Below are 23,175 nucleotides of genomic sequence, written 5' to 3'. Positions count from 1 at the left end.
GACTATAAAACCACGTTAAATGTTCATATCGCACCTCATGGTTTGCCCATGGGCAGGCCCTGTGCATGTGAGCCTTCTCTAGCACTCTCTATATGACCTGGGGGTGCCCACACTCTCCCCTGCTACCATTAAGCAGATTACTGGAACTTTGGCTGCCATGACTAGATTTGGCATTAATACTGGAGTGGTTTCCTGTTGCCTTCTCCAGGCAGGTGGGATTTGAACTCAGAATACTGAGAGCCAGAAGATATACCACAAAGCATCTCTACCAATGCACCAGAGCACCTGTCACTGTCCTGCCTACAGAGCAACATGAAACAAAATGTTTTACTCAAGAACACCAATGTGCAGCCCAATCTGGGAATTGAACCTATGATTTAGCGATTGTCAGTGCAACACCCTAACCACTAGGTCACGCACCTTCACATCTTGACCTATGCAAGGATGGAAAAATGAAGATCTCTGTCAATAAAATATAAATGGATGGGTGTGAATGTAACCAAATGCCACATGTACTTGCAATACATGTGACATTCAGGTAGGTTCGCCACTGTTCAATTTAGATCACTTACCTGGACACCAACACAGCCACCGACTGCTTCAGCAATCTTTATGAGGACTTTTTTTGTTTTCGTTCTTGTGGTATCTCTCAAGACAAATTCTTTTAGTTACACAAATCCGATCTGTTCTCCAAGAAAGAGAAAGGGAGAGAAAAAGGGAAGGAAGAAAGACAGACCAATTTGTGTAATTGGCAGTTTCCGGAAATTGAAAAAAAAAAAGACCTGCAAAATAAACAAATAAAAATAATTAATAACACATACACATGAAAGAAAATGATAAACAGAAGTTTGGAAAACTAAATTCAATAGCATCACATACTTTTTTTTTATTTTTAAAGTCAATTTTTACTGTTAATATTTATTTCTTTATTGCCCACAGGGGGCTAAACAGGGTTTAAGTTGATTACACCGACCCCAGTGCGAAACTGGTACTTATTTAATCGACCCCAAAAGGATGAAAGGCAAAGTCGACCTCGGAGGTGTTTGAACTCAGAACGTAATGGCAGACAAAATACCGCTAAGCAATCTGCCTGGCGTGCTAACGATTCTGCCTGCTCGCTGCCCTAATATTTATTTGCTTTAAGCTGGCAGAAACATTAGCACACCAGGCAAAATGCTTAGCAGTATTTCGTCTGTCTTCATGTTCTGAGTTCAAATTCCGCCAAGGTCAACTTTGCCTTTCATCCTTCTGGGATCAATAAAATAAGTACCAGTTAAACACTGGGGTTTGATGTAATCAACTAGACCCCTCTCCTGAAATTGCTGGTCTTGTGCCTAAATTTGAAATCAATAATCATTTGCTTGACTAAAAGTACATGGTAGATTTCTGAAAGAAGAGTAATGAATTGACACAGATAATGACTGGTACCTAACATGTCTACTGAGCAGTCTTCAACCAAGCATCTGTCGCTGCAAGATTAGATAACAGAGCAGCTGTCATTCAATCACTTCAAATTGTCATCATCATCTTACATCCACTTTTCTACACTTGGCTGAGTCAGGCAGAATTTATTGAGGAAAATTTTCTATGACTGGATGCTCTTTCTTTTGACTACTTTCACCAGTTTTCAAGTAAGGTAATATCTCCCCAAGATCAGACATTTTTATTTTCCATGGAAGACCAGAAAACAACATTGCTTGCCTATTTACAACCATTACATGATGTCAAGGAAAGGATACACACAAACATATGACTTCTGTCTTTTACTGGTTTCAGTCATTAGACTACAGCCATACTCGACTGACAGAGATGAGAGTCATCTAGAAAAACAAAGAACACTAATAACAGCAGGAACTAAATCAATAAAAGTTTCTTCCTCCCAGCAGTATTATTCCAATTACTTATGAAGTCAGGGAATATACAGATACCTAAGAAAACTGACAAACTTGTTTGAAAAACAAAACTTAAAGAAAACAACTGGAAAAGACTAAGAGAGTAAGGAGGGTTAAACCTAATGTAAAGAGGAAATGCTCTGTGTGAGGAGTCAATCTAGAAAGGCTTAGCACTTTGTGAAGAGGAATAACCTGTTTGGTGAGGAAGAAGTGTTTGTCTCTTGTAAAAGTGAGCCATCACAAATGAGAAGGATTCCATATCCTGCCTGACCGAAATTGGTGTACAAACATTGAAAAGGATAACAATAATGCAACAGAAGACATATGTATATGACATGAATGAGCCTGGACCAGAGGAAGGACTGATCAAATGAGAGATGAGATGAAACTACGAAAAAAAAAAAATGATCATGGAGCACCTCACAGAGGTTTCTAGAATATTAATATAAAGAGCACATGAGGATTTATAATGAAAAGACAACATTATGGAGTGCCAGGTACGATTGTATCAGATAATGGTACACAATTCACGGCGAAGGAGTTCGAAAGGTTCTGTAAGTCGGTTCAGATGAAGCATGTGTTAACTCCGCCATACCATCCAAGGTCAAATGGTTTAGCAGAAAGATTCGTCGACACATTCAAGAGAGCCTTAAGGAAGACCAGACGGGAAATCCTTGAAGATACAAATATGACAAAGTTTTTGCAGTCGGGTAGGTCACCTACAGATTTGATGTTTTCCAGAAAAATTTGTTCTATTTTTGACAAAACACTGGAAGAAATTAAATTGAAATTGGGAAATGATAGGTTCATAAATAAGATTTTTAAAATGTGAGAAAACCTACAGAATTGATGGAAATTAATGCCAAGAGAAAATGATATGCCAGTTTCTCACCGAGGAAATAAAATTGATAAATTCTGGTTTAAAAAACTCAAAAGGGGGAGGTGTTGTGTGGACGCCCCCAGACGATGAAGTAGACTAGTCCAATACGTAGATATAGAGGGAGAAGTCTAGACGTCGGGAGTTGAGTAGAGGTCATCCAAACGTGCAATATAAAAATTGAAGAAGAGGAGTACCCTGAACAGGCAGTGGAGTAACCTAATCAACACAAGAGAGTATTTAATCCTTTTGATACAGACCTACCTGAACCCACCTCTGGTTCTGTGACACAAACTTCCTGTTTTAAAGTGACATAAATTTTTAATCTAACAAAATTTTATGTTATTTGGTTCCAAACACCAACTTAATAATGACTAAATTATTTTAGTAAATTCTTCATTATTTAAAAAATTGAAACAATGGTAATGTGTTTCAACAGAAATATGATATTAAAATAATTTTTATGTATTTTGATTTAATTACTGTATTTTATTATTAACTTTTTTGGCATTCTTTTTGGTTTGTAACTACCAAATGTAAGTGAAAATATTGTCCCCACTCAGCTATGCCTGGACGGACACATCAAATAGGTGTCACCACTTTGGGTTTGTTTTTGTTGGATTCGTAGGCTTTCCCTAAACATAAATTACGATTTTGTTTCATCTCAAATTTTTCGTTTTTAACTACTTTGCGAAATATTTTTCGGGGTATTCTGCATTTCAAAATACAGAAATTATAACTTAACTTTCTTTTTCGAAATTTCAACTTTTTGATACTGATTGCTAACGAAAAACTTCCGCTTTCACGTTGCAATGGTAAATCGAAAGAAGGACTAATTTTCCTTTCGTTTTTATTTATTCCATGTAAATTATTTGCTTTTAATCATTTGTAACTTGTCCCCTTACATTTTTTAACGCCTTTCACCCCTAACCTTTTCTCTGCATAACTTTTCTGTCCCATCTCTGTAGTCTTTGTAAACTCCATTTAATTTCTATGTATTTTATTGGAAATTTCGAACATTTGTGGGTTTGTTAGCTTTGAAGGCAATAATTGGACTTCTAGGAGTCGGTTGCCTCAAGTTTGTTTCTTTTTTTTTTTCTCCTGAAACATTTGTTGGGCGGAGGTAAAGACGACATACACCACCCGTTTTCGGCATAACAAAAACCCTAACCCAAAACCGGGTGCACGTATTCTTTACTTTCAAACACCCTATCAAACATTGGTTTCAGAAAATTTTAGACACTACTATATTTCTGAGGACCCAGGAAGGTAAAAGTTCTTGCCTTGTCAAAAATTTAATGATGTTTTTATTTCGAGAACGTTTCTTTTTTTTCTAGAAAAAATGAAAGTAAGGATCTAGTGTCTTTCAATAAAAAAAAATTAAATGATTAATTACTATATCGTGAATGGTAAAAATAAACACAGTACCAGTTAGATATAGTGCAACATAAATGTTTTAGCAGAAACAACAGTCCATGAGCTATCTCGGCATTACCAAACACTACCTTCATCAATTTAATTTTCAGCGCCCCCGACAACCAATAATTTTCATTGACCCAGTTAAGGAGGTAACTGTATCTTCACTTTGGACAAGATAAACAAACATATTCAAACAGGTAAAAACATTTCATTTTTATTTTCATGGGACCCCTAGAAATGAAGAAGTACCAAGGTTGCTTGGGTAACCTTTTTTCGAGAAGTGGGCTGCATGAGACATAACTCAGTGATCAAACAGACCTTACAACTAAAAAAAAAAATTTCGAAGTAATTTTTCGTCAAGCTTGACATTCAAAAAACCCCACAGGCCCCAATTTGCTCATTCATGATTAATCTCTACATTCGATTGAACTGCTAGAAGTAGCAACAAAATACCTTTAATCTTTTTGATACCAACTTCCTGTTTAAAGTGAACCAAAACCATGTACCAAACAAACACCAGCTTAACAAAAGTTTTAAATTGTTGTAATACCTAGCGCCCACCTAAATGGTGAGTGGGGTAAACACGATTAAACTAACATGGATTGTATAAGCTTTTAACAGTGAAATGATAAAAAAATTTAAAAGTTGTAAATTTACTTTATACATAGCAAGTTAGTGACTTGCCTGTGCCCGACGAGAGCTCATTTTATTTTAACATCCATTACTAGTTTTATCATATATAATATAATTACTACTATAGGTAGAATTTAGTATGTTAATTACGTTACCTCACCGCCTCCTAAAGACAAACGCGCCCCCTATAAAGCCACGGATCCCTATAAACCAAACAGTGGATCATTTGGTAGTGGGCCACACACAAAGAAAAAATTTACAAATTTTATTGATTACCGCAATCTGCAGGGTGTTTCTGCAGTGGATGGATGGATGATCGATGTAATAAATATATATTACATAATATACACTTTGTGGTTTGTTATGCGCGTGATCCCCAAGTCCGTGGGAAAATTGTTTGGCACGAACTCAGACCGTCACGGAAAAATAAGGTTGAGGACTGCTACCTTGAATCTATTTATGTGTAATGGCGAACAACAAAGTGAAAGAAGGTGGACTGAACGAAAGTGAAACAGAATAATCAAAGGAAACTGAAAGAAGAAACTTAGGTTACATGTGAAATAATCGTTAATTTATGTGGAAAATCGGATTAATTTTATTGATTGATTTATTATTTCTTGTTTAATAAAAATCCATTTGATGGATTGTATGTATACACTGTGAAAAATGAAGCAGGGTTAAACTCTCGCAAAGTTGAAAAGAGAAGCAATTTCTTAAAGTACCATATGCAGGATAAGACACTGTGTCGCCTTTATAGCATGTTCTTATGATGCATACACATACACGCCCTTCTTTTCGGCAAAATTCTCCTTACATGAGTGGACTATGATAGGTGGTGTTATTAAGTTAGGCATAGTCAGGGACAATAATGGCTAACATACATATGAGCGTGCGTATGTATGTATGTGTGTGTGTGTAATATGCACACACACACACACACACAGAGGCAGAAGCATGGCTGTGTACTAAGAAGTTTGCTCCAAAACCACTTGGTTCTGGGTTTAATATAACGACTGCGTGACACCTTGGACAAATGTCTTCTACTATAGCCCCAAAGCCTTGTGAGTGGATTTGGTAAACAGAAACTTAAAAGAAATCCGTCATGCTCGCACGTTTATATGTATATATATACTAGCTGAAGGTGACCTGCTCTACGCGCGGGTAAGAGTGTGGTTGTTACTTTCTGTTGCTTCCTTTCAGCACGTAAAAAGCACCATCCGAACATGGCCGATTGCAGCGCCGCCTTGACTGGCTTCTGTGCCAGTGGCACGTGAAAAGCACCAACCGATCGTTGCTGCTGCGAGCCCCCCTGGCACCTGTGCCGGCGGCACAAAAAAAGCACCCACTACACTCACAGAGTGGTTGGCGTTAGGAAGGTCATCCACCTGTAGAAACACTGCCAGATCATACTGGAGCCTGGTGCAGCCTCCTGGCTTCCCAGACCCCGGTCAAACTGACCAACCCGTGCTAGGACGGAAAACGGACGTTAAACGATGATGATGATGATTCTCCCTCTTTGTTTCTCTCTCACTTTCCCACTCTCTTACTTTTCTTTTCTCTCGGACTCTCCCTCGCTTTCTCTTACTCTCTATCTTTATCTATCTCTCTCCTATTTATAAACAACAAAAGATCTTGAGTAAGTTGAGAAATAAAATATTTAGAAAGATCAATCATAAATATCAGGCAGTGGCAACAGAAAGGTCTGCTTCAAGGCAGACAGCAAAACGCTAACATTTAAAAGGGACAGACAAACTTGCGAGCTGAATAAAAATAATGAAATATTGGAAAGCAAAGTTTGAAGGGATAGAATCTGAGGATAGTAGAGTCACCATGACTGGCATTTCTTAACGACGGACAGCAACGTATTGACAGTTTAACGGCTGGCGTAAAATTTTGAACTTGATGTAAAAGAAAATTCGTAAACACCAAGTTTTGAAGTGATTCTTTCTCACGACAGTAGACTCACCATGGCAAGCATTCAAAACCTCTTCATCATGGACGGCAACACATTGAAGATTAAAAGGCTGGCGCAATTTTTTAGCTTGATGTAACAGAGAATTCCTAAACACTCGCTCCTTTAAATTTTAATCCCCTTCCAGCCCCATTTATACCCCTTTTCACCTTTTGGTTAATATAACCCGATTTCATTCGGGTCTACTGGGGCCACATTTTATAAGATGAGGAATTTTGTCCTAGAGGTCACGCCTTTCATATGAGGAAAAAAAATAGTTGTCATGCAAACTTGCCAGCACTTTTAACCCTTTCATTACCAAACCGCCCAAAGCCGCCCGAAAAAAAATTTTGGTTAATGTGACCAAACCCGCCCGTATTCATATTTAAATGAGAATATCATAGCAAATCTCTTTATTACATTCGTGAAAACACGTGATTATACTTCGTAAACAGTTCATCTACAGTTTTGTACAACGATCGAAGTGTAATTTTAATTCCGTGAATTTTGGGAGATTTTTTTCCAAAATTTGCTCCTATTGTGTTTTCAAACTTTGTAATTCTGACAAAAAATGGATACGAATTTCATCATATCAAGCAGCGAGTCAGAATTCGAAGGATTTTCTACTGAAGACCTTGATAAATCTAACTCTATGACTGAAAAAAAAAAAGCACGTGGTATTTGATAATGAATCTGATGTTTCATTTTCCGAAAGTGAAAACAGTGAATCCGAGAGCTCTGACTGCGATAAAGAAAATGAATTGGCACCTGAATGGAGTGAAAATTGAAAAACTGTTTCTTTCGGTGATTTTTCTGAAGAAACTGGACCAAGCCACAGACTTTCCCAGGAGAGTAAAGCCTTAGACTATTTCTTTTTACTTTTTCGAATGAGCCTATTTGAAATCATTACGGCGGAAACGAACCGTTACGCTAAATGTAAACAAAGCGAAAGAAAGGATAGTTAGTGCTTTCCCACAACCTTAAATGAAATTAAGACTATTTTGCCATAAATATTATTATGGGTATCAGAAAGTTACCCAGAATAACAAATTCTATCGTAAAATTTTGTTGTATACCCAATTGAATATTAGCTAATAACCCATTTTCTTTAGCGATGTTTGAACAAAATTTTAATAATTTTATATTTTGTTGAATTTACCTGTATCTACCTGCAATTAGAGTCACTTTGTGACAAAAATTATAGTATAGAATTGGTTGAGAACATTTCATTAAATTATCTTCCAAAAATCACATTAATATATTGATAAATAAAAAAGTTATAGTTGTTTAATGAAACCAGACTAACTTTATGATTATGTTAGAAATTAATTGAAACACAAAAGGGGTGTATTTTGGTCAGAAATATAGTAACGAAAGGGTTCATAGGTGTGCATATTTTCAGCTGAACCGACCGACCACATAATGCACACATTATATATATATATATATGTGTGTGTGTGTGTGTGTGTGTGTGTGTGCACGCATTATATATACAAATTATATATATATATATAAATTAAATTAGAGATAAAACCACTAATAGGCAAAAAAACAAAACAAAAACATAAAAATAAAAATATAATATAGAAAATATATAAAATTGAAAAATTTAAATTATTTAAATTTAAAATAAAAATTATTAAATTATATTTATAATTTGTTTAAAAATATATATAACTATCAAAAAGTATTAAAAAGTTTAATATACATAAATACAGATATATACACTTATTATATATACATATTTATATATCGAACACACACACATATATAAATGAACGCAATGAATATCTGATTCATAATATTTGTTCTCATGATTGTGTGTTGTTGGTAGCGATGATAATTCTCTCTATGAACGCAGATACATCAAAGAATGCCGCCTGACAAACTTATAAAGGGAAAGTGAAAGGGAGTTGAGGGGAATACATTAAATAACGGGAGTGGACTTCTCAAAGTTATAAATGAAGGGGAGTAAGAGAGGGAAAGGAGGAAATAGTGTGAGTGAGGAAGATGGCCCCTAGCAACCACACCTTTCAAGATAGGGATTTCTAAGGTAGCCCACGGGCATCGTCACCTCATTCTACATGTCCCTGTAAATTTTGGAGTGAATCGGACGGGATGTAGTGGCATTGAAAGCGATCCAAGTGGTAAAAACGCATTTCAGTTTTATATATAGAGATATATGTGTGTGTGTGTGTGTATATGAGTGTCTGTGTATATGTATATACAGTATTCTCTTGCCGTATTGCGGTTTATTATTTAAGCTTATGCCGATTTCTCTGTTGTTTTGCATTTATAATAAAATATATACAAATTATAAAAATATTTTTTTTAAATATGCAGTATGCAGGAGTGGCTGTGTGGTAAGTACATAGTTCCGGGTTCAGTCCCATTGCATGGCACCTTGGGCAGGTGTCTTCTACTATAACCTCTGGCCGACCAAAGCCTTGTGATTGGATTTGGTAGACGAAAACTGAAAGAAGCCCGTCACACACACACACATATATATATATATATATATATATATAATGTTTGTGTGTCTGTGTTTGTCTCCCCAACATCGTTTGACAACTGATGCTGGTGTGTTTACGTCCCCGTCACTTAGTGGTTTGGCAAAAGAGGCCAATAGAATAAGTACTAGGCTTACAAAGAATAAGTCCTGGGGTTGATTTGCTCGACTAAAGGCGGTGCTCTAGCATAGCCACAGTCAAATGACAAACAAATAAAAGAATTAAAAAAAGATTTTCACCTATCATGGGGGGTTTGGGAACAGAACAACTGCGATAGCAGAGGGATTACTATACACTAAATTTCCTCATGACAAGGAAGAAACCATGAAGAAGTTGCCATGAGGTGCATTTGTAAAAATTTAACACAATCATGCTGTCACACTTAAACACAGTTTGAGATACACTATAATTCCACATAAAGCAACTATGTACTTATAAACATATACACAGCATTTCTCCGCCAGATGCTTTAAAATATGATGGCAGGACCTTAGGATAGCTTCAGAAAGATAGAAGAGCTTTTCAGCAAACTAGACCGACTCCAGTTTGCTTCTAGTGAAAGACATCAACTCCATCAATGCCAAATGACCCAAAAGCTATATTCTTTTAGGTATGTCACTGCAACAACAAAGACAAGCAAAATTTCTACTTGACCTTTCAAAAATGCTGTTCTTGGGATATGTAATACTGTGCCCCCAACCAAGAACATTTTGGATCTCTGTTTCACAAATGATAAGAAACTCAAGTCATGTAAAATATAAAATAACAGAACTAAGAATGCACGGTCTAATGAAAACTAGAGATATTCACCCCACACAAAGCTCCAGATCACTATCCTATTTTTTAACTTCCACAAAGCTAACTGGAATTTGATTCAAAATGAGATGCTTAAACCAAACTAGCACAAAAACTCCTCAATGCAAAAATAATAACAAAAATTTCGAGCAATCTATGTCAATAGTGCAAGCCATATGCATTAAACTTGTCCCAGAAAGGAAGATCGACACATACAAAAATTTAATTCCCAGAGACAGAAAAGTTTTATGAGACAAAGAACAAAGATTTGAAATTGCTTAAATGAAAAACTCAAGGACAGTGAAAAATCTAATTTAAAAAGGACATTCCTAAAAATTGAAAACAAATTGCCACTCCCAAAAAATCAAGAGACTAGAAAAAAAAACAACCAAACCTATAGAAAATTTAACAATCAATCCTAAAAACTTGTAAGCAAAAGAATTCCCCTCAGTACATTACAAAATAGGGGTGTTATTCCAAAGAAATAGCTCACAGAGAGCAGACTTACCAAAATGATAAATTAAATTTTGAATGGACAATTTAAGCCTTTAGCATTTAAACTGGCCGGATCCAACCAAACTATTCTTTTTGTTTTATGTTCAAACTGGCCAGATTCAGCCTCTCACACCTACCCAACAATGTTAATCTAAAAAATATAGAGTCAGTCAATTGAAATCTCAAAGCTACAAGATAATGCATGATTAATTCAAAACAATGTGAATATATAAGCATTACATCATCATCATTGTTTAACATCTGTTTTCCATGCTGGCATGAGTTGCACGGTTCAACTGGGGTCTGGAAAGCCAGGAAGCTGCACCAGGCACCAGTCTGATCTGGCAAGGTTTCTACAGCTAGATGCCTTTCCTAATACCAACCACTCCGTGAGTGTAGTGGGTGTTTTTTACATGCCACCGGCACAGGGGCCAGAGGGGGTTGGCATAAACCACAATTGGATGGTGCTTTTTACGTGCCACCAACACGGGGACCACAACTACAATTTCCATTTGACTGTGATTTGATTTCATTTTGAGAATAATCTAAATGCTAAAGGGTTAAAAGTAAACCAACCAGATCAGTTCTTCAACACTACAGCTCAACATGAAGAAATGGCAACCATTGATTGATAACCTCATCATCATCAATGAAGATGTAATATATCAGCCATAGAGGTACAAGTGTGGTTGTGTGGTAAGAAGTTTGCTTACCAACCACACAGTTCCAGGATCAGTCCCAGTGTGGGGCGCCTTGGGCAAGTGTCTTCTATAGCATTAGGCCAAGCAAAGCTTTGTAAGTGGATTTCGTAGACGGAAACTGAAAGAAGCCCATTGTATATATGTGTGTCTGTATTTGTCACCTGCCACCACTTAACAACTGGTGTTAATGTGTCTACATCTCCGTAACTTAGCAGTTTAGCAAAAGAGATGGACAGAAAAAGTACCAGGCTTAAAAAAAAAAAGTACTGGGGTTGATTCAACTAAAATTCTTCAAGGAAGTGCTCCAGCATGGTTGCAGTTTCATGACTGAAACATGTAAAAGATAAAAAAATAAAAGCCCCAATTCTCTTAAAAACATGTGAACAGGTTTTGGAAAATCACTTCAGACACTTTCCCAAAACTTCCTTGCACATAGCAAATTCAAAAACAAAAAGATTAAAAGAAAGCATAATATGCCTTATGCCTTTGATTTCACATATAAATGAAATTGTGGAATGAATTATTAGAGGGAAACTGACCATGGACTTGGAAGGAAATTACTTACTAAACAACACATAGCATGGCTTCTCTGTCCAGGAAGCTTCCACCTCACACGGCTTCTATAGAATTATTACAGGATGTTGAAACAGCTGCTCAACCATTCAGACATGTGATGTGATGTCTCTTGACATTGTGAAGATAATAAAGTTGATGGTGGTAAGGCGGCGAGCTGGCAGAAACGTTAGCATGTCGGGCAAAATGCTTAGCGGTATTTCGGCTGCCATTACGTTGTGAGTTCAAATTCCGCTGAGGTCGACTTTGCCTTTCATCCTTTCGGGGTCGATAAATTAAGTACCAGTTACGCACTGGGGTCGATGTAATCGACTTAATACCTATGTCTGTCCTTGTTTGTCCCCTCTATGTTTAGCCCCTTGTGGGTAATAAAGAAATAGGTATGATATGTTGCAAACAGTGCAGCGTTGGAATAGTTGGAAAACTAGGAGTGGGACTACAAAATGTCTTCAGAAATACTAAGTCAGGAAATTGCAGCCCAATTATTTCTCAAAGGAAATAATTTTGAGGGGTGACCTTTCGGGAACTGTTTTGCATCCATTGCTGTTTGTACAGGCTCTCTTTGACATGCCTGGAATGTCTTGCCTATAAGTATTTAAATATCATCATCGACATCTTTTTTTCCATGCTGGCATGGGTTGAATGCTTTGACAAGAGCTGGTCAGCTGGAGAGCTGGCAAGGTTCCAATTGTCTTACCTTAACATGGTTTCTACGGTTGGATACTCTTCCTAATGCCAACCACTTCACAGAGTGTACTGGGTGCTTTTTACGTGGTACCAGCATGGGTGCTTTTATGTGGTACCGCCATGAGTGTTTTATGTGGTACCAGCACCTGCAAGCCTTCATGGCAAGATCCTCTCAGCTGAGAGAGGGATGTAGAGGACTTGCCTGTATGTATGGATGGCCACATTTTTACTTAGCCTGATGTCTCTTCTCAACCACAGCAAACTGCCAGAAGTCTCGGTCCCTTGTCATTTCCTCTGTGAGGCCAAAAGTCTGAAGATCCTTTCCCACCATCATCATCATCGTCATTTAACATCCACTTTCCATGCTGGCATGGGTTAGACTGGAACTGGTAAGCCAGAAAGTAGAACCAGGTTCCAATCTGATTTGGCACAGTTTCTACAGCTTGTCGTCCTTCCTAACGCCAACCACTCCGAGAGTGTAATGGATGCTTTTTATGTACCACTAGCACATGACACTGGCAACAGCCATGACTACAATTTCATGGATACCATTTACATTGACATCAACAATGGCCTTGACTACGATTTCACTTGGGTTAACCAGCAACAGTCACAACTAGTTTCACTTGGCTTAACAAGTTTTCTCAGCACAGCATATTGCAAATGGTTGCAGTCTCTTGTCATCGCCTCCGTAACATCCAACATTCGAAGATCATGTTACCAGCAATGGTTACGATTACAATTCCACAAGTGCCATTTGCATGACACCTCCAATGACCATCACTATGATTTCAATTAGCTTGACAAGTCTACTCAAGCACAGCATATCGCCAAAAGGCTCGGACATTTATCATCGCCTCTGTGAGGCCCAACATTCAACGATCATGCTTCACTACCTTGTCTCATATCTTCCTGGGTCTACTCTTCCACAGGTTCCCACCACAGTTAGAGATCGGCACTTTTTTTACACAGCTGTCCTCATCCATATTTATCACATGACCATACCAGCATAGTTGTCTCTCTCATACATACATCTGATACCTCTTATGACCAACTTTTCTCTCAAGATACTTATGCTCTGTCAAACATGCACACCAACATTGCACTTCCAGCAAAGCATACTAGCTCCATTTCTTACAAGCCTTTGCGTGTCCTCTGTGGACACAGTCGTTAAGTATGGCTGTTTACACACAGGCATCACATAGTCTGCCTTTCATTCTCACACACACATACATAAATAATGGCCTCAGGTGTGGCTGCATGGTTTACAAGTTCACTTTACAACCAGTTGGTTTCAGGTTCAGTTCTTTTGCACATGTGGGGCAAGTGTGTTCTACGCTAGCCTTAGGTGGCAACTGAGCAGAAGCACATCATATATGTGTATGCATGAATGCATGAGGGTGCATACGCATAAAAATATTGACACAATATGGCCTTGTTTGTCACTGTTTATATTCCTTACCAACATCAAAACCAACTACTCTACATTTTTCAGCAACCTGCGAGATGCAAAAAGAAAAATCACTCATTAAAAGAAGAGTAACAGTGAGCAACAGGAAGAGCACCCAACCATAAAATCCTACTTCAAGTAAATCTCTCCCCAACCTGTGCCATGATAGAAAAACAGATGTTAAACAAATACACATATGAACGTATATGTGCATGCATATATATATATATATATATATATATATATATATAACCCTTTGACTGCTATTTCTAAATTCGGTATGTGGTAAGGCAATTCGTTGCTAAACCCTTTATTGCTTAGTATTACTTAAATTTTCCTCGAATGAGGCTTTTACATGCCGAAGACTACTTGGTGTAATTGATAATTATTCCAAATTAATTAATTTCACCCTTCATTATTACGGATAACCATATTTTATCTCAGTAGATGACCACAGCATCTTGTTTTGGCTACACGCGGGTGGGAAGGGGCTGGTGACACAATCGTTTCATTCACAAATTGAATTCGGTGATACTAGTTGCGGATTCTAGCTCGCTCTGATACTGAGTTGAGTTGGTGCCTTCTAGTATCTCAAAATTCAATATATAATCATTTATGATTATAGTATTCTACGCTGAAGAGAAAAGAAGTTTCGGTAAGATAGAATTATTTAATATTTAATTCTTATGCTTTCCTAAAAACTTGATTTCGAAACGTACGTCCGTAGATAACTTAAAAATGTATGATAGATTGCAGTCAATTCATTCTCTCTTACCTGTTTGTGTCTGCCTTCCAATTGCTGTTTTTACTGAGATCTCCCTTTTTAGTAGAAGAAATAGCTATAACCCTTTGACTGCTATTTCTAAATTCGGTATGTGGTAAGGCAATTCGTTGCTAAACCCTTTATTGCTTAGTATATATATATATATATATATATACATACATATATACTTTATTATTATTAAAGCTCCAAAAAGCATCACAAGAATATTGTATATATATATTAAATTAATAGAAATCCAAGGGAACAATTACAGTGTAGCTAAAAGTTGCTTTAAGTGTCGCAGGACACTTATTTAATAGAAAATATTAAAATATAAAATGAAGATGAACGCTCGGGATGTTGTTAATCCATTCATATCATGAAGTCCTCTAAATATGTTTTGACTGGTGCAGTCTAAAATGTCCGGCAGGATAAATAATGGTACACCAATCTCTTCAGGAGGTTCATGAGATTTTGGAGTGCACCCGTCAAAACGTATGTAGATCTTCATGATACAAATGGATGAACAACATCCTGAGCATTCATCTCCTTTTTACATTTTATATATATATTGATTTGCTTCACCATGGCAATACTAATAAACAACTGTCTGAACTCAATGTAGCTCACTGAAAACCATCAGGTCAGTAGCAAGTGTAATGTTTATCGATAAATGAAATGACAAAAGAACAGGAATTACATAATCACTTCCTAAGTGATTATGCAACACTTATTCTTTTGTTATTCATATACATAAAAATATTATAGATTATTATATATTACATATGTATAAACATATACATAATTTAGAGTGTGTGTGTGTGTGTGTCATCATCATCATTTAACATCCGTTGTCCATGCTGGCATGGGTTGGACAGTTTAATCAGGGCTGGCTAGCTGGAAGGCTGCACCAGACACCCGTCTGACTTGGCATGGTTTCTATGGCTGGATGCCCTTCCTAACACCAACCATTCCGAGTGTAAAATTGGTGCTTTTACGTGCCACCAGTACGGGTGCCATTTGTGCAACACCAGTATCTGCCACGACTGCAGTTTTGCTCGAACTGATGCGTCTTCTTCTCAAGCATGACACAGTGCCAAAGTTCTTGGTCATTGCCTCCACGAGGCCCAACACTCAAAAGGAGCTCAGCCACTTTGCCTCTGTGAGGCCCAATGCTCAAAAGGTGCTTTTTATGCGCCACTGGCATGGGTGCCAGTTATGTGACACTAGCATCAGCCACGACTACAATTTCACTTGGCTTGATGGGTCTTCTCAAGCATAGCATATTGCCAAATGTCTCGGTCACTAATCACACACACAAACACATACATGAAAATGTACATATTTGAGTGCGTATATAAAGTGCAGGCGTGGATATGTGGTTAGAAGCTTGCTTCCCATCCACATGGTTCTAGGTTCAGTTCCACTGCATGGCACTTTGGGTAAGTGTCTTCTACTATATAGCCTCAGGCAACCAAAGCCTTGTGAGTGGATTTGGTAAACAGAAGACTGAAAAAAGCTTGCTCTGTGTGTGTCCCACTACTGCTTGACAACTTGTGTTGGTGTGTTTATGTCCCCCCCCCCCAACCGTAAGTTAGCAGTTCAGCAAAAATGACCAACAGAAAGAGTATTAGGCTTTGTTAAAAAAAAAAGTCCAGGGCTCAATTTGTTCGACTAAAAACTTTTCAAGGCAGTGCTCCAACATGGCCACAGTCAAATGACTGAAACAAGTAATAGATAGATAAAAGATGTGTGTGTGTGTGTGTATGTGCATGCGATGCATTTACAAAAAGTGTGACTCAAGGGCCTAATGTTTCATGTATGACATTTATTGATTCTTATATAGAGTCATGAAAATTTTGAATGTTTGAATAATCTGCCTGGAAAGCAGAGAGTAGTCTTGAGAGAAGATAAAATACAAACAAAAGGAAAGACACACACATACACACGAGTGTCAACAGTAGCTCAGTTTCTTGGTTGATAGTGTAAAGATACCATTCATTAAAGAGAAACTAGTTAAAAGTTAGGGAAGGTGTTTGACTGCAGCCTCACAGCACAACATCTATCTGCAATAAACTAAGAATCAGAGCCTGACTAGTCACAGTTAACATTTCAGGTCTACCTGGATGCTTTAACCCTTTAGCATTAATATCGGCCATATCAAGCTCTGTTTTGTGCTCAAACTGGCCAAATCCAGGCTTTCACACACCCTACAATGCCTTTTGAAAAAGAAACAATCACATCACTGAAATCTCAAAACTATGAGAATACATCATTACTTCAATACAATGTGAATAAAATAAGCATTACATTTGACAGAATAATCCGAATGCAAAAGGGTTAAGGCTTAAGTTTACTAAGCATGGCCTCTTTCAATGGATTCTTTGGTCACTTGCCATTCTTGGCATAATGAGGTCTACAGCTGAAAGCTTTGCAAGAAAAGACAGCATGTTGCTGTGGAAATGGCTGAGACTGCCTCAAAGCCCAAGAAACGTCATTCTGTCAGGACAGAATAAAAAGTTGACATGCTCCACTAGCAACCTGAAGGAATTTAGAGGGTGACCTGTGCTGGGCAAGTGCCACAATACTGACAAACCTGCAACCTAAAGTCTCTCAGGTTGGTATTGAGGTCAGGATAGGATGAAAGTGGACAGCAGTAGAGAGCTGCAAAGTCACTTTTAAGTCGTAGAGTGCTGATGAAAGCAATACTTCAAGAAGGCCTGGTCGGAGTAGCAGCACAACATCCTGCTAAGACAAAGTGCAAGCAAATAACAGGAGGTTACTGATCTGAAATGAGGTGCAGGTGTTGACTGAAGAGGAGTGGACCAGGAAACCTGGTTATGATGGGAACAAATAGTAGAACGCAAGGTCTCATAACATGAGAGCTTTATCAAGTAGGACCCCACCAGATAAGATTCTTGATTCTAATAGTTTACACCATCTTACTGAGTCCATCCAATTTGTTCCTTTGGGGTGGAGTGGAGTCATGAAATTGCCCTTTGTGCTTGATGAGAGGGACTCTAGAGCATGTCTGCAGTAACTTTCTAAATACCTTGGATGAGGGGTGCTACCATTGGTACCAAGATCAGGTCCTAAAATCAGGACCTGCAATGGCTATTCAGTGAGAACAGCCACTGAAGGTATCTCCACCTAATGAAGAAAACTATTCCTTTTGTCAAAGTTGTTATACATATTATATATATATATATATATATATATTTTATATATATATATATATATATATATAAATGATTAGGGATTTATGTTGTCTATATTTATATCACACACACATAAACATGTATTTACATGTCTATGTGTGTGTATATGATAATGTATTTAAGATATATACATATCATATGTACATATATTCATACATATCTCAGTGTATATGCGCATATGTATGTGTGTGAAAAAGAGTACAAAACTGGAAGCTGAAAATCACCCTCGGAAAGCAACCAACGTTTTCAACAGTGCCACCTAAACATCAGTAAGGCTGGAAAATGGGGTTGATCTGAGAAGCAGAACTCTCCATTACCTGAGGGGACTGTACTGACAGAAGAAATGGAAGAAGACCAAAATGTACCGAATCGGTGGAATTATGTTGAAACAACGGGTGGTTAGCAAGGAATGATGTTATTGAGGTGGGAAGCAAAGGGTTTGCAATATGTTCCCACTTCAGAGCCTGCAACATGCTGGACATCACTGAGGGTCGGTACATGGAAGGTTATCATGTTGGTTACCAAGGTAGCAAGAATTGCTTCATGGTGGGCTGTGGATCAGATGTGAACTCTGAAGAAGGCAATGCTATTTAGATACAAGTTGGAGACTAAGTTGGAGTATTTGATGGTTGAAAAAACTGAAACACGCAATGACCACAGATACATTCACTGACAATATGTCCTGATGCATCACAAAATGACATGAAAAAATACATTTATACACACTTTAAATACATACTGTGTGTGTGTGTGTATATATGCACATGCACACATACTTATATATGTTTCCTTCTACCAAATCCACTCACAAGGCTGTAGTAGAAGACAATTAGCCAAAATGCTGTACAGTGGAACTCATCTCAAGATCATGTACTTAGGGACTTGGGAAGTGACGTTCTTAACCATAGAGCCATCCCTGTACCTATAATGAGTGTGTTCCACTGTACAGCACTTAGGACAATTGTCTTCCACTACAGCCTTGAACCTAGCAAAAGCCTTGTGAGTGGATTTGGTAGAAGGAAACATCATGTGTGTGTGTGCATATATATATATATATATATATATACACACACACACACACACATATACACATGTTTATTTCAACATACACTCAACTGCTCAGCTATGACAGGTGATGTTGCTATCATCTCCACCTATCAATAGCTTCATCCAGGGCCTTCGCACCTTCAAAAATACGTACAGTAAGATATCACATATATGGAAAACAAGTAACAATTAGTGACTGCAGGAGCATCTGGCTGTAAAGCAATGCCTCAATAATATATTAATCTAACCATGCTACCATGGGAAATAAACATAAAAGAAGCAAACAGATAATACACACACAAGTATATATTTTATACATAAATATATGGGTGTGTGTGCACATTACACACACACACAAATAAAGGTAGATCAAATAAAAGATAAATTCTGGATTTAATTATCTTCCCTTCAAGAGAATAAACAACTGCTTTCAACTCCAAATGAGAAGGGGAGATAATCACAAGAATCACCATCGCAAAAGACAGTCTTGGTTATCTGGAGATGCTTATTGTGACAGAAAACACATACTCAAAGATCAGACAATTTAGACTGTCTTTTCCTTCATGGCATGTCGATATCACAGAAATTCCCGATTCTTGAGATTATAACCCCTTTTCATTTGGAGTTGACTGCAATTTCCACAAGGCATTTGTTTATTTCCTCTCGGAGAGAAAATAATTTCATAAATGTTGTATGATATCTGATATACTTTTATGTATATCATTTATGTTGTTTGATAACCGATATACTTTTGTCTGTTTTATATTTCTGCCACTAGCCAACTCTCCGTTACTTCCATTAACTAATTTACACATACTTATATTATTTTATATAAGTGGATATATACACACACTACATGTATTTTGTGTGTGTCTATACATATACATAAGCACACACATATAGCTTGTTTCTGTTTAAACAAGAAACCAGTTACTTCCATTAGTCATAAACAGATGTTGTTTGGGGGTACAACCGAGTTGAAATATCTGATAAGTTGTCTCAGCTCATAAAAGAAAAAGAAGACTGCGAGAAGCGTTCTGCTGGGTGACTACATTCGTTCTGTATGTTGTTAAGACCGGGACAGCTTTACGTGGCTTTGGATAAAGAGGACAAACCAGTGGTTTGCTGCCGCAGGAATGCAAGCCGAGACTTGAAAGACCCGAAACCCCTGCGAGAAAACAGAAACACCATTGACTATGCATCCCAGAACATCCGTGAGATGTAAGATAAACTCAAACGCGACAATCCCAGCTTATGCAATGAGGGACTGGAACACAATTTCATATGCTATTTCCTTTCCGTATGACGATGGTGCAGTGTTATTTGGGAGAGATTTCAAACTTCCTGGTTGCCTTGTTAGTTTATGTTGCTTGGTACACTCACTCCCGAATTAGCCAGCCCTACGATCAAAAGGGCTCCACTCAAATCTCGTTTTCAGACAGCGTATCTGAGACTATATTATCTTATCTGTACTTCCTTCATCTTACGTATAAAGACGATAGGATATGCTTTGAAAAATATATGACCGTTAGATCGGTGAACGGAAATAAATTCACAATTCCAGCTAGTATAGTACAATGCCGTATTTAATTTTGAAACAAAATATTATAAGTGGCTTATTAACTGACAATGATTTGTACACAACACTATTTATATAATGGCATATATATATATACTTGTTCCGAAAGTTTTGAGTCGAACATAATATTGACAGCGAGTATACAATAATTTCATGGTCAAGATCAAAACTTTCTGAATACCTCTCTCTCTCGTTATGTGTGTGTGTGAGTGTGTGCTTATTCATATGTTGGTTGTAGCCTTTTAACCAGATTCGTTATACAGCAGGTTGAGTGTCTGTAGAGAGATGGGTTCCCTCCCTCGTTTGGATCCTCAGAAACACGAGTTTCATTCGAGAACAGGTGGGTAATAAGCTACTTTCAAACCAAAAACAGAAATACATTTAACATGTTGATGAGAAGTAAAGAAATTTGGAAGAAAGCCAAATTTTTTCTTCAAATCTATCGTTTTGTGTTCGAACCACGTGGTCTCGGGAGGGTTACAAGTTTGGCTAAAAGATGTTTTGGCGCGTCTTCGATTTTTCAGTTCTGTTTGCGTCTGTGGTAACGGACCTTTACACCCGCTTCTTTCCATTTTATGGACACGAGCCCATAACCTTGAGGTCATGGCAGGGAGAAACGGATCACATCTTCCAACCCACAATCGCAACTGAAACAGCTCACTTGTTACTACAGGATACAAAAGAGGAAAAATGTGGATACATTGTTGCTAACGAAACCAGTGGTGGTGGTGGTGGTTTATTTATATCGATACAAACTGTACGATACTAAGATCGAGTACCACTACCATTGATTTTCAATTTCACGCCGCTGAGGATTGAAAAAATCAAGTACACAAGTACCAGTAATACACTGATATACATACATATATATTATGTATATATATATATATATATATATATGTATGTATCCTTTAAATTATATTGGCTTTTGTTCTTCTTTCACAGAAATCCCGGTTACAAAATTCTACGAAAATGAAAGCAACAACAATATTCAAACAGACACGACAAATTCAACGTAACACAGTAAATAAAAATGGAAAAGTACAACTTATATAAGGCTTTCATATGTTCCATAGTGTTGGCTATTGTAAATATTGCTGTAGACGTGGGACCATTGACACAAGTAACATAGAAGGCGTTGGCTAGGTATATTTCAACCTGAGGATACATACATAATATATATATATATATAAAATTAAATAGTGTGTTAAATTGCTCTGACCTCCTTACTTCAGGCTTACAACTTATTCAACAACTATATGGAACAATAGTAGTTGTAAGAGGCATGCTAAATCTGTGTATATGTTATATATATATATACATATAAACACTTACTATATAAGTAAATTTACATAGAGACCGATATTCAGTATTTGAGTTGTGTCAATTTGTTATTTTGAAATCGTTCCAAGGAACGTTTTAATGGCATGGGTAGAAGTAGAAGCTAAAAAAATTTGTTCACTTTAAAGAATTAAAATATAAGGATAGAGTAAATTTTCGTTTTCTTTTCTTCTTTTTTAAAAAAAAAGGCGAGAAAGAACAATAATACTTAATAGATAGGACACAGGGGAAATACATATACATACATACACACATTTATATATATATATATAGGGGTGTTGCTACGATGTATATTTATGAAAGATCGTTTTACTGCAGGCAAGGGAAACAGAAATTAACAAATGAAAACTCACTATTAAAACAGCAGACAGGTGGAAAAAAAGAAGGTAATTCCGTTTGACGTTATAATCTCAATATATCAACAGTATAGAAAAAGTAAAGATCAAATAGAAAGTAAAATATAAACGTGGATATTTTTTTTTAAAGCAGAAAGAAGTTGCTTTCTAATGGGAAAAAAAATAGTAGCCAGTGGTAGAGGCCATCATCTAACACCGGTCACGTGACAAGACACCGCTTTGGCGTGACGTCATCAACGCGTCGCTCTAGCTTTGTTTTATGTGTATATAATTATATATTTGTTTATGTTTTTATTTTTGTGTGTGTGTGTGCCTGTTCTTCGTAGTTTATGTGAGATGAATATAGAAAGTGAGAGGGAAACGAGAGAGAGAGAGTAAGAGATATGAGAGTCGTCGGCAGTTATCTCCCTTGCCGGCCAAGCCAGCCAATTGTTGGCAGGACTCTTTGCGTTGACATGAATTTAGAAATGTTTTATTTGCTTCGAAGGTGAACGGTGATAGGCTGACACCTCACTAGACACACACGCACGCACACATATATATTATATATCTCTTATATATTATATCTATCTTGTGTGTATATATTTGATACACATATATATGCCTTAAAAAGGGATCAAGCCTCTGTACTGTTACTGGTGCTTTTATTTTCTTCCCCCAAAAAAATTTAACATAAGAAGAAAAGCAAGGATTATTATTTAAAAAAAAAAAAAAAAATAGGGGTGAAAAGAAAGGAGTTGCCAGACATCAGACCCATCCAGTGCTTTGTTCTGTTAGAAAAGTTGCTTAAAAGAAAAAGAAGAGAGATAGAGGGAAAAGATCCTATGATGACGTGACAGGAGAGAAAGGGTTAAAGTGTTTCTCCTGCAACAACTAAAACAATAACTG

The 23,175-nt window shown here is 37.2% G+C and overlaps 1 protein-coding gene across 3 annotated transcripts in view; it reads right to left on the bottom strand.

Annotated features, from left to right (window-relative positions):
• The window catches only part of LOC115218864, a 66,623-nt gene extending 44,100 nt beyond the window's left edge, over window positions 1–22,523 (bottom strand). For 2 of the 3 annotated variants that reach the window (XM_029788817.2, XM_029788818.2), the window contains exons 1-2: window positions 22,285–22,523; window positions 573–782 (exon numbers count right to left, since the gene is read on the bottom strand). The gene's annotated coding sequence lies outside the window, so the exon portion shown is untranslated. The remainder of the gene's footprint in view (window positions 1–572; window positions 783–22,284) is intronic. The other variant, XM_029788816.2, reaches the window with a different exon arrangement.
• Window positions 22,524–23,175: the final 652 nt, after the last annotated feature.

This window comes from Octopus sinensis, linkage group LG14 (genome assembly GCF_006345805.1).
Source record: "Octopus sinensis linkage group LG14, ASM634580v1, whole genome shotgun sequence".
Classification (NCBI taxonomy): Eukaryota; Metazoa; Mollusca; class Cephalopoda; order Octopoda; family Octopodidae; genus Octopus; species Octopus sinensis.
Note: the sequence above shows the minus strand (reverse complement) of the source record. Positions and strands in the feature narration are given on the sequence as shown.